Source organism: Arachis ipaensis, chromosome B4 (assembly GCF_059453495.1).
Source record: "Arachis ipaensis isolate K30076 ecotype BB chromosome B4, ASM5945349v1, whole genome shotgun sequence".
Taxonomy (NCBI): Eukaryota; Viridiplantae; Streptophyta; class Magnoliopsida; order Fabales; family Fabaceae; genus Arachis; species Arachis ipaensis.
In genome coordinates, this window is record NC_142439.1 from 114,754,437 (window position 1) to 114,767,221 (window position 12,785).

Genomic DNA, 12,785 nt, shown 5'->3' on the forward strand with positions numbered 1-12,785 from the left:
GTGTAGTAGCATTTGCATTTAGAATTCAAATAATAACAAAAAGAAAATGAGGCTTTATTATTTGGTGCATAAGTTTTCAGTGTAGTGTATATTGGGGACATTGATTCAAGAGAACCGATAAATGACATCACCCTTCAAGGGAAAGTAATGACCACCATGAATCATAATAAGTATCTAGCATCTTTGTTTAGACTATTAGGATGTGTCAATTTGAGTAAAGGTTCAAGTTATTTGTTTTAGGAAGCACTATTGCTAATATCTACCTAATTGATCCACTTTCAGAGTATGCATATACGCTCTATATGCTTATGATGAGATGTTGAAATAGTCATGAATGGCTAGTCTTTATTTATAACTATGGTGAATTTCTTCTGTTGTTGATTTAAGAGCAAAGTAGGAACTTGTAAATAGTTGATCATATGGTGCTTGACATGAATTCCTAAGACAAAGCTTGTTCCAATTTTTTGGGAGATGCATAGATGGAGAAGAAACAAAAGATTGTACAGTATAGAGAATTCTTTGATAGGACCCTTGCTTCACCTGATCTTACAAATGATGAGATGCTCAAAAAACTTGTTGAAAGTCAACTTGTATTTTTTTTTTTTTGAACGAGAATTAGAATGTTATAACATTCCCTTATGTCCTTTGAATTCATTTAGTTAAATTATTCTAGCTTGGTAGAGCCATTATTTTTAGTTAAATTATTCTATTATAGTTTCTTAAGATACTTTATTTGATTAATTAGCATACAAGGAGAAATTGTTAGAAATGAAGACAGCAGAGGTATCTAATTTCCTTGCTATGTTAAGAGTGCTAACACTTGTTTTGTTTTAGCCGGTTAATACTTTGATGTGTCTTTAATGGATGTGTCTTTTGTTGGATGTGTCTTCTGTTTAAAATTTGTTTGGATGTGTCTTTAATGAATGTGTCTTTTGTTGGAAGTATCTTTAATGGATGTGTCTTCTATTTAAAACTTATTTGAATGTGTTTTTAATGGATGTGTCCTCTGTTTAGAACTTCGATGTTACTTTTCAAGACTTGTAGACTTTCTTTGGTTATGACCCGAATTTTTCTTCTTTGTTGGACTTATTAGTGCATATCTCTATTGAGACTCTTGTGAAATTTTTTAAGTGTGAATGTGTCTTCTCTGTTAAGACATTAACATGTCTTTTTGCATTTGTTAAACACTTGTTTTGTTTTAAGTTTTAACCAACTAATGTTTGGATGTGTCATGTGTTTCAAACTTCTTTGGCTGTGTCTGTGATAGATATGTCTTTTGTTTAAAACTTGATTTGATGTGTCTTTCATGAATGTACCTTTTGACTAAATAGTTTCCCAAACAGGAGTGTGTCTTTAATATATGTGTCTTTAATGGATGTGTTTGCTGTTAGATATGTCTTTTATGAATGTGTCTTCTTTTTAAAACTTGTTTGGATGTGTCGTTAATTTCATAACTACTTAAAATCAGACAAGATTTAGATTCTCTCTAGTGCACCCTAATCTAATATTTGAATACAAGCCCCTACCTTTAGTAAAGAGGACAAACCCTTGATCAAGACTACAAAAATAAAAAAGAAACAAATAATTATTTGTCATATGATTTGAACATAATTGACTACAACCCAATGTTTGCTGTTCATGAAACTAAACAATAAACTTCAAATTTGAGAATAATATTATGTCATATTCCAAGGTTGATAATACACGAGAAAACAACATGCCTGAATAAAAGGCTTGTAAGCAACACCACTATACATTGTAGTTATCATGCTTTAGGCATTTAATTTCAACAAGATATTAATAGCTTCACAGTTTATCTATGTAAAAAATAGAAAATTTGAGTAAAAGATTTAACAAAAATTTTAAAACAAATCAATTATTTATTATTTTGGTCATGAGCATCATAGGACACCATAGGGTCTTCAGACGGATTAGGCTGCCTTGATCTATCAGATTTAGTTGCCTCTCCCAACATATGATCCGCTAATACAGATAAGGAAATTAAATTTGAAGGTTAGTAACTTATGTTATCAAGCACCATCTATATTCCAAAACTAAGAAACATAATCATCAACCTGAACCAATTGTCTTCATACCAAAATGGAGAGTCCAAGTCCTTAGGCAACAACCAAATTCAAAATGGCACATATAATTCATGTTCATACAGCATAACATCCATTTATTTTGCAAGAAACAACCGAAATATTAATAAAAGCTTCTAGTTTTTCAGAGCGCATAAAGTCAAATCATAAAAGGCAAATCAAAAACAAAGAGAACTAATGCAATTAAACTCTAAACTATGAATTCATATCAATAAAAACTTCTAGTTTTTCACTATTGCTTCCAATCTACAAAATTTAATTATAAAAAGACTAACTACTCTTCTATGGAAGGCATAAGCTGAAGAGTACAACTCCAACCATATAACCAATCACATCTTAATTGCTGAGGAAAGATATAAAACAAAGAAAGCTAGACTTTAATTTTAAACATAAGAACACAATATCCACAAATCAGGGGAACATACATGTTTGAATTCAATTTTCAATCCAAAGAAAGCTATATTTTTTTTTTGGTGACTAAAGAAAGCTACATTTCAACACAAACAATATATTACATACTTGAAAATATTACTTATACCTTAAAATAATCACAATTTATGTCAATTAAAAAAAGAACCATAATAGATTGAAAATTAAGGAGTTAAAAACACATTTTGAAACCTAAAACTTTTAACCTAAGCTATAATATTCACATCTTTAATTCGGCAAAATTTTCATGATTCTTGACAGGGCAACAACTTCACAACAAAGGTAGAATCATATTCCAAGAATAATCGCATACCTAAATCTTCATTAGCAACAACATAACACAAAATCAACAAACAGTGCAAATTCCAAAAATGAACCAACAACAAAAAAAATCATAAATTTCGACACAAATTCACTATCTGCCACACTCATCATCATAGTCTATAATAAAAACAAGTAAATTGGAACAACCAAAATAATTAAAAAAATGTATTTTTAAATTAAATTCCAGAAAAAGAAGGAAATTAGAAAAGAAAAAGTAAACGAAGATGAATTGGCTCACCAGAAAGAGAGTAAAAAGGATTGAGAAGGTGGATACAAGAGAGAGGGAGCGCACTGCGGTGGACGGCGGCGACGCAAAAAATCACGATGGGAAGGGCGCTATGGTGGTCCTGTGGAGGAGGAAACAGCACATGTAGAGAGCGCGTTGCGACGACGGAGATTGATTGCGGAGGGCATTAGCACTGCACAAAGGATCATCAAGGTGGAGGCTGCAGGAGCACAAACGCGAGCTTGGCCTTGGGTATGCGAGTGGCAAGCGGCGAGGATGCGACAAGCGAGCAGCGTGGATGCAAGTGATGCAAATCAGCCGGCGGTGTGACAGGAGAGTGGCGACGTGCGCGACGCACTGCAGAAACGACGATGCGACAGTCTGCACGATGGGAGCCAGGGCACTTCAGAAGCTGGGATGAGAAGGGGTGGAGATGTTTATGGGGAGGTTACTATTTGCCTAATCCTTATATTTCAAATTCTGTTTAATGCTAATTATTCAAATTTTGTTTTTTAATTTAAAATTAATAATTAATTGTTGTTGTCAAAACTTGGCAGACTCTATCTTGGTTCCCAATACTTTTCCTTAATATGCCCCCATTATCATGGAATTCTTTAAAACATGTGATACTACACGATCTTGCATTTATGTAATTTATGTCACTATTACTATCTTTTTAGAGAGTACATGTCTCTCCTATTCCATGTATCTATCATTATGATATCATTATTTTAACGTGCCCCTTTGTCACCCTCATATACACTTATTTCCTTTGCATGATTCTCTTTTAGTGTATGCCTAAACAACCTTATTTGTAAATTGAACTGAGGAAATGATCTTTCGATAAGGGAAGGTGACCCCCAAAGACAAGATATCGATATGATCCTTTGGTAAGGGAAGGTGATCAATCAAGATGATCCTTCGGTAAAGGCATGTGATTGCCAAAACATTTGAGATAAGAACCTTCAGTAAGTGAAGGGGACTCCCACTTTTATACTAGTTTGAACTCAATACCTTCTATAAAAGCTACAAGTTAAGAAATGGAAAGTATAAAGGGAAGTTTGATTGTGATTATTATTTTCAAGGTTATTTTCTTAAGTCATGTTGATTTTTCATAAGTTATTATCCTTTCTACTTAGCTTGTCTATCAACGTTACATGCTTTCCTTTTGTGCATATTATGTTTTATGCTTTACAAGAAAAGTTCATAATACATGCCATGCCATATCATTTTTAAAATCCCATAAGTGAGCTGAGAATAGATATAGAGGTGTTACATAGCACTCCTATTGAGATCTTTTAAGTTCTCACCCTTTTCTCTTTTCCATACTATCTCTAGAGGAGCATGGCACACCGGGTGGAGACGACACAGTGCCCCCCGAGGGTGACTTTTGAGTATGATCCCTCAAAGCACGCGTGGGTAGTTACGACCACTACTAACGTGCTCTAGACTATTTACTTAGGTTGAGGTTCCGTAGAAGAAAACCTCCAACTGCTGTCATAACCTTCTTAGATACGAACATTCCAGCACCCAAAAAATGATCACTCAAGGTGGTCTATCTCAAATCAGATTCTGAGACAGAGGAAGAAGAGTCCAGCAGCCCTAGTCAGGAGGAGGACCCGGAGGAGAAATTAACCTTTCATGGGAGCCCAAAGGTGGAGTACGTGCCTTATTCTCCCATTTCAGCACCCCGTTAGATCTTAGTTCACCCCACACAACAGAACCGGATCTTCACCTCGCGAAAAAGTGTTAGGAGAGGACTGTTGGTACCCCGATTTATAGAGGACTAAAGGGTTCTGACGAAGGACGAAATATGACACAAAGATGGGAGTTTCTTCGACGAATTTAGTTAGGACACGTTGAATTTTTTTGTCATAGTTATTTTTGTTTACCACTTCTCTTTCGATTAGGAGCCATACTCATGGGAACCTTGTTGTTTTGCCTTTCTTTATTTATTTGCTCGAACCTGGTTATGTGTGTTCAATTCCATCTTTTAATCGTTATTGATTTTACCCAGATCTTTATGAATATTCTTTTCTTTCTTTCATAACGCTTGGAGGATAAGTTACTTCTCAAAAGAGTGACACCCTATCCAAAGGCCTTCAGAGATAGGACTTAACTTAAGGTATTACAAAGATGAAAAAAGAAGAGGAAAGGAGAGGGATATTTATGAAATTATCAACAAAAGTTTGACAATTAGTCATTTTTGTATAATGAAACTTATCTTATATTGGTATAACTTTAATTTCAATTTTTCATTATCAATGTCAGCATCCAAATCTTTAATGATCAGAAATAACTATTTACTCATTTTTTGTTGAACACCTCCCTTTCCTTTTTCTTCAACATCCCTTTTTTCAAATCTTTTGTGCACAAAATATGTATCTTCCTCCACCATTTCTTACTTGTCCTTTGTCACCCAAATCACTAAATGTTGATAATGGCCCACATTCAACCCTTCAAAATCATTGAGAAAAGAAAAAGAAAATTTATACAAGATGACAAAAATACCCATAGAAACGAGTATCCGTGAAATCTCCATGTGATGGGGACTAGTCGCCACGAATAAATGAAGACGAGGTAGAATTATTTGCCCATTGAAGAGCTGCAAAATTTTTTCACGGAGATAATTTACCAAAATATCCTTATTTATATGTAAAAGTTATATGTTATCATGTTGAATATTTAATGATTGTCTTCAATTGTGTTAAATTGTGTTTCAAACTTTGAATGGATTATCTTTAAGTTAAACTTTGTTGAATTTTTTAAGGATTGTGTTATGGATTTTACGTTAAATTATTTTAAAACTTTTTTAGAGATTATGTATATAGATACTCGCGAATATTCATCATCTTCACAAGGACAATTAAATGAGGACTCGCAACAAAAATAGAGAGAGAACAGGAGACATTTTTATAAATAAAAATGGGTATGAAAAAGGTACCTGCCCTCACAAATACCTATTGTCATCCCTATTTGTAATAAGTAGAGTTTGAAGAATTAAGCTATAAAGAAAAATTAGGAAAAAAACAAAGGGAGGGGGAGAGATAGTAAGGTAGTGTTTGTCGGTTGAAGTGTTGTTACATATTTTGTTGAATTATTTTGGCAGGATATTAACATGGATTTGAAACCTAAAAGCATAGAAAAGATGAAGATGGTGATAGAGGGTGACACAACGCTACAAAGACGAATAAAGAGTGAGAAGATTTGGATGGCAATGGCAGATTTCAATTAGAAAAGGGAGAGAGAGATTGTAACAATATAGAAGGAGATGCAATTGTGATGGTGTCATTGATGATAAACCTATTGTTATTCTTATTTTGGTGGCACTGATGTTATAGTTTGCGAAGATGGTTTGACTTTTTTTTAGTTCAAAATGATTGATTTAAAGGTTTTTATTAGTAAATATGAGAATTTCAAAAGGTTGAAAATGATGAAATTAGATAATTTAAAAATTGAACATAATATTTTAATGGAGTCACCAACAATTTAATATTTAGATATTTTTGTTTGGTAGTATCCGGCTAATTCCAAAAAACTCCTAATCTGAGTCACTGACGTCGGTCTTCTCCATTCCATCACCGCTTTAATCTTTAAAGGATCCACTGCTATTCTTCCTCTACTCATGACATGGCCTAAAAACTTTTCCTTTTCTTTTCAAGATTCACACTTAGGCAACTTTGCATAAATCTTCCTCTCCCTTCAGAAATCGCAACACTGTTCTCAGGTGCTCCTCGTTCTCCTTTCTCATCTTTAAATAGACCAAGATGTCATATATAAACACCACCATAAATTTATCTAAAAAGGGACGAAATACTATATTCATATTGTTCTTACCAGACTTTGCCGAAGAATAGATCGCCTTCCTGATAAAGTCGGCGAATCTCCGAAGTATAACGCGGGCGATGCCGACGATGAGGAACCAGGGAGGTGGGTACCTGCAAAGGCACTCCGACGCTCAAATTAGTGAGAGTATTTTTGTATGTAAATATTTCTTAGAAAGATTACATACCTTCCTTCGTTCCTGTCTTCCTTCTTATATCCATTTGAGGCTGAACGTTAGATGTAGGTTGTAACGTCTGGAGAGGAAATTGATTGTCTGTCCGACGTTATTAAGTGAAAATGAATGCTGGTTATTGCAAATATTCGGTTATGATTGTGAGCACGTTACCGAGCTTATAACTCGTAACCGACTTTACTGGTCATATCACATATAATCCATGAACACAACAGGTATATTCGTTAACCCAAAGAACATTATCGCATATTCATAATGATCATAACGTGTTCTGAATGCAGTTTTCGGAATATCCTCCCCTTCACTCTTATCAGGTGATAACCTAACCTCAAATTGATCATCGAAAACACTCTAATTCTTTGCAACTGATTCATTAAGTCATCGATTCTTGACAAAGGGTACTTGTTAAAATTAAATTTTATTTTTATGAATAATTCTATTGCATTCTAAATATTTATGTATAAAAGTAATAGTTTTTTTGACAAATCACGCACACTAAACATTTTTCAAAATCTAACACTACAGAAAAATCGTTTAACACGGTCAAATTTTAGTATATTTGACATATTTTTTATTATTGTTAAAAGATTTTAAAAACCAATAGTTTTAAATTAATATATTTTATAATCCACCAAAAAAATAATATATTTTATATACAATCTTATTTTATTTTTATGTTTTCATTTAGAAGTGGCAAAAGAATCTAATCCATTACAATGCACCCAAATATTTTTAATAGTACAAAACTTTTGATCTGATTGAAAAAATTTAATTTATCCATCTAATTAACCTCTAAATAAGTAAATTGAACTGTAAAAACCCTTTTCTCTCAACCTAAATATTTATCCAACAAGAGTTTTATATATAATTTTTAGATATTATAAATAAAAATAGTACATAAGAAGATAAATAAAAAAACCTAACTTAAATCCTCAAGTCATTTTTTTTCTTTTTGCCTATTTTTAAAGTCTTGTCCTCCTCTCACTAGTTTACATTGCATATCTACTTCTCTTCTTCTATTCTTATCCATGTCATTAATTTATTTATTTATTGTAGAAGTCTTCCTTGATCATTACATTATCTTAAAACACACTTAATATTCTAGCAAAAAAAAAAAAAACGGATATAATACGCTTTAATATCAGTATGTATATTTTTTTTCTTTTCAAATATTTTAAAAAATATCTCCTTTAAAATTATTTAAAAATTAATATTTAATGACTAAAATTTTATTAATTATTAATTATTCTAATAAATCTAACTAATATCTTTTTTTATTGTATCAACATTAATTAATATAATTTATAAATAAAATATATACATTTCATTGTTTGAACTAATTAGTCAAATATTTATTAAAACCTACAAATAATATTATTATATTATCTTAGATCACGTAATATTTTGGCAAAAAAAAATGCCAACCTAACACATTTTAATACTAATATGTATATCTCTCTCTTTTCATAATATTTTAAAAAAGTATATTTTTTAAAATTATACGAAAGTAATATTTAATGACTAAAATTCTACTCATTGTTGATCACTATAATAAATCTAATATGTATCCCTTTTTTATTGATCACGTATAATTAAAATGATTGTTCTAAAAATAGATAATCAAATTAATTATTTAGTATTAATTGAATATTTTTATTTTTAATTTAAATTATTAGATGAATCCTACACTATATATATGTCTTTTTAGTGTATTACGTAATTGTAAACGTTTATATTTGAGACTTATATTTTTTTTAACAATTATTATGACTACTAAGTTATATTTTAATTTTGAGTTTAATATATTGTTAAATATAATTTTTTCTAAGTTGTTTACTTAGATTCTTTCACTTTTGATTTTATCTTAATTATTTTACAGGTATAATCTTATTAAGAATCTCAAAAAAATATCTGGACATAAAATTTAAAATTAGGATATTTTAATACGGAAATAAAAATACAGCTTGTGACTGTGCAATGATCAATGTTTCAAAAACATAGACTAAAATTTTGATTGTTTACAAAAAATTATAAACATATTTTTTTATAAAAATTAAGACATTTATTTATTGCATGCATGCTACTTTTTTTTTTTAATTAATCTAATTATTTTGTTAATTTCTTTGTTATGCATTCTTGCTTAGTATTTACACCAATAAAAAATAATAAATTAAGATTAATTTAAAATTAAATATATTGAAGAATTTTTTTATTAAAAATATTTTAGATATAAATAAAAATAAGATTTTTTTGTGCATCGCACGAGTACATACACTAATATTATTTTACAATAGGTAGTATCCGGGTCAAAAATATTGACATAATGCATTCTTGTGTCAATATATATACCTCTCTCTCCTCTCAGAATATTTTTAAAAAATATCTTTTTTAAAATTATATAAAAATTGATATTTAATAACTAAAATCTTACTAATTGTTAATTATTTTAATAAATCTAATTTGTATTTTTTTTATTATATATCAACCTTAATTAATATAATTTACAAATAAAATATATAATCCTCATTATTTGAATTAATTAGTCAAATATCTATTAAAAATAAAACTTATAAATAATATCATTCTAGAATAATAAAATATAAATAATGATTAAGAGACCTAATTTATTCTTTTAATTATCTTTTTTTTTTCTCAAAGATAAATGTTATTTTATTAATATAAAATAAAAGTGTTTCTGTAAAGAAGTACAAAAGAATTGGGTATTTCCATTTATCACCAACTGTGATTGAAATACTAAGAGCTTAAAGAAGAGTAAAGTAAGAGTAAAGAAAATTAGCAGCATCTATCAAGTATGGCTTACGAGTTCACGCACTAAATTGTTGGCTTCTTTCACTATCTCTAGTGCCGGGCTTATTACCTTCTCAAAAACACACCGATTCCTCGCTTTTCAAGTGCTCCAATACAGCGCCGCTATGAGGAGGGTCTTTTGTCTACCGTCGAATTGAGCCGCTGCCCAGGATAAGACTCGTTGCCACCAATTGAAAAATGTCTCTTCTTCTCTCATCCATAGGTCAGGGGTTATTAAGCTTAGACTCCATATTATTGAAGACAGGGGGCATTGGAACAAAGCATGAGAAATTGATTCAGCCTTCAACATACATCTTGGACAAGTGGCAGGAGTGGATGCGAACCGGCTGTGAACTTGTTGCAACACCGGAAGCTTTTCATGAAGACTTTTCCATAGAAAAATCTTAATTTTATGTGGTAATTTCAACTCCCAAATACTATTCCAGACTCTGTTGTGTATGTTCTGGGGCCTCAATGAAGTAGGAGAATGAAAGAATCCATAAGCAATTTTGTATCCTGACCTAACTTCATATATACCAGATTTTGTCTAGCACCAATTAACTTCACCCTCCTCCTCTGTTGGTTTGATTGAAAAAATTTTATTGCATATATCAGCTGAAAAAATCGACTCAATTAGATTTCTATTCCAACTTCTATCAGGATTTAGTAACGCACTAACGTAATACACTTGCAGATTTGGCGGGATTGTGAGTGCATTTTGAGGGACATTCAGGGGCACTGGTGGTGGGAGCCAGGGGTCATGGAAGATGCGAACATTAGTGCCAGAGCCTATTTTACATAACAAGCCTTTTTCGATCACCTTGCGCCCTTCAAGAACACTTTTCCAGCCCCATGACGGTACGCTTCCTATCTCTGCATGTAGAAAATCTGTATATCTAAAATATTTAGCTTTGAGCATTCTTGATAGAGTATAATTAGGTTATTTCATTAGACGCCAACATTGCTTGCCCAATAAAGCCAAATTTTGCGCCCTTAGGTCCTTGATCCCCAGCCCTCCATCTTTCTTCGGTCTTGTCATTGTGTCCCATTTAATCCAAACCATTCTTCGTTCTGCGCCTTTTTGACCCCACCAAAATTGCAAGAGCATGCTATGAATCTCAGTCAACAGCGTGTCCGGGAGCTTGAAACAAGAGAGTGTATAAATAGGAATCGCCTCCCCCACCGCTCTCAATAGCGTGTGCCTGCCACTTGATGATAATAGATTTCTTTTCCAACCCATAATCCTCTTCTGAACTTTATCCTTGATAGCTCCAAAGATTGCTTTCTTTAATTTTTGAACTATAGAGGGCAGTCCCAGGTATTTGTCTTATGCTCCGATATGTTCAATATTTAGTGTCTGAGCAACTGCTAGTCTTGTGTTCTGAGGTGTGTTGTGACTGAAAAAGATAGCCGACTTATTCAAATTGACTTTTTGTCCACTGAAATCCTCATAGATCTCTAGCAATTCTAGAATACTTTGGCTTGTATTAGGTGCACTCTTGCAAAAAAAGATTGAATCATCAGCAAACAAAAGGTGATTAACTGTTTGGCATCTCCAATTAACTTGAACTCCTTAAATTAATCTATTTTGCTCTGCCTTGTGTAGCAAGAAGGAAAGCCCTTCTGCACAAAAAAGAAAGAGATATGGAGATAGGGGGTCACCCTGTCGGATGCCCCTATTTGGCCTAAAATAGCCAAAAGGTTGACCTTCCACAACGGCAGAGTAAGAAACAGTCGTTACCAATTCCTTAGTCCAGTTAATTCATTTAGCATCAAAGCCCAGCTTATCCATAATATACCATAAAAAATGCCATTCAACCCTATCATAAACCTTGCTCATGTCTAGTTTAATAGCCATCTCATGCTCTGCCCCACTTCTCTTATTTTTCAAATAGTGCATACATTCGTGGGCAATTAGAATATTATCTGAAATGAGTCTACCTTTAAGAAACGCACTCTGATTTGGGCTTATAATTTTATTCATAATACATGTAATCGGTGCACCATAACTTTAGAAATAATTTTATACATAACTGAAGACAAACTGATCGGTTGTACCTGAGTCATGTCACTGGCATCTGGCACCTTTGGAATCAAACAAATTTGAGTATGATTGAAACTTTTTAGAATTCTACCACTGTGAAAGAAACTTCTCACTACCTTAAAAACGTCACCTCCAACTATATCCCAGAAAAAGTGAAAAAACTTAGCTGTAAACCCGTCATCACCAGGAGCACTCTGAGCATGAACACTAAATGTAGCTCTTTTGACCTCGTCCATAGTTACTGGCCTTTGGAGCCTACGGCTCATGGAAGCTGTAACCTTAGGCTCCAAATCCTCTAAGTATGGATTCGGGTCAGCCGAACAAGAAGAAGTAAAAATATCGCAAAAGTAGTCTTCAGCTACCTTTGCAATATCCACCGATTTCGATGCAATCTCATTGTCCCTCCCCACTAATCTCCAGATTCTGTTCCTTTGCATCCTTGATTGAAATTTCTGGTGAAAGAATCTAGTGTTCTGATCTCCTTCTTTTAGCCACTTGACTCTATATTTTTCTCGCCAATAGCTCTCTTCTTTCAAATATGCCAGCTCCAACTTCTCCTCCAAACCGGTAACCTCCTCTCCCCCATTGATTCCAGCCACCCGCAACTCCTCTAGTTTAGCTTGAAGGTCCTCAATTTCTTTCCGGGAGTTTGCTTTGTGAGTTTTCTGCCATTGAACTAGTCTATGTCTACAAACTTTCAACTTTTGGGCCAAGGAGAACATAGACGAGCCTACAACTTCTATTCTCCACACTTCACTGACAATTCTCTTGACATCCTCTTCTCCACACCAACGTTCCTGGTATTTAAACCGCTTTTTACTATGCCAGGATTGA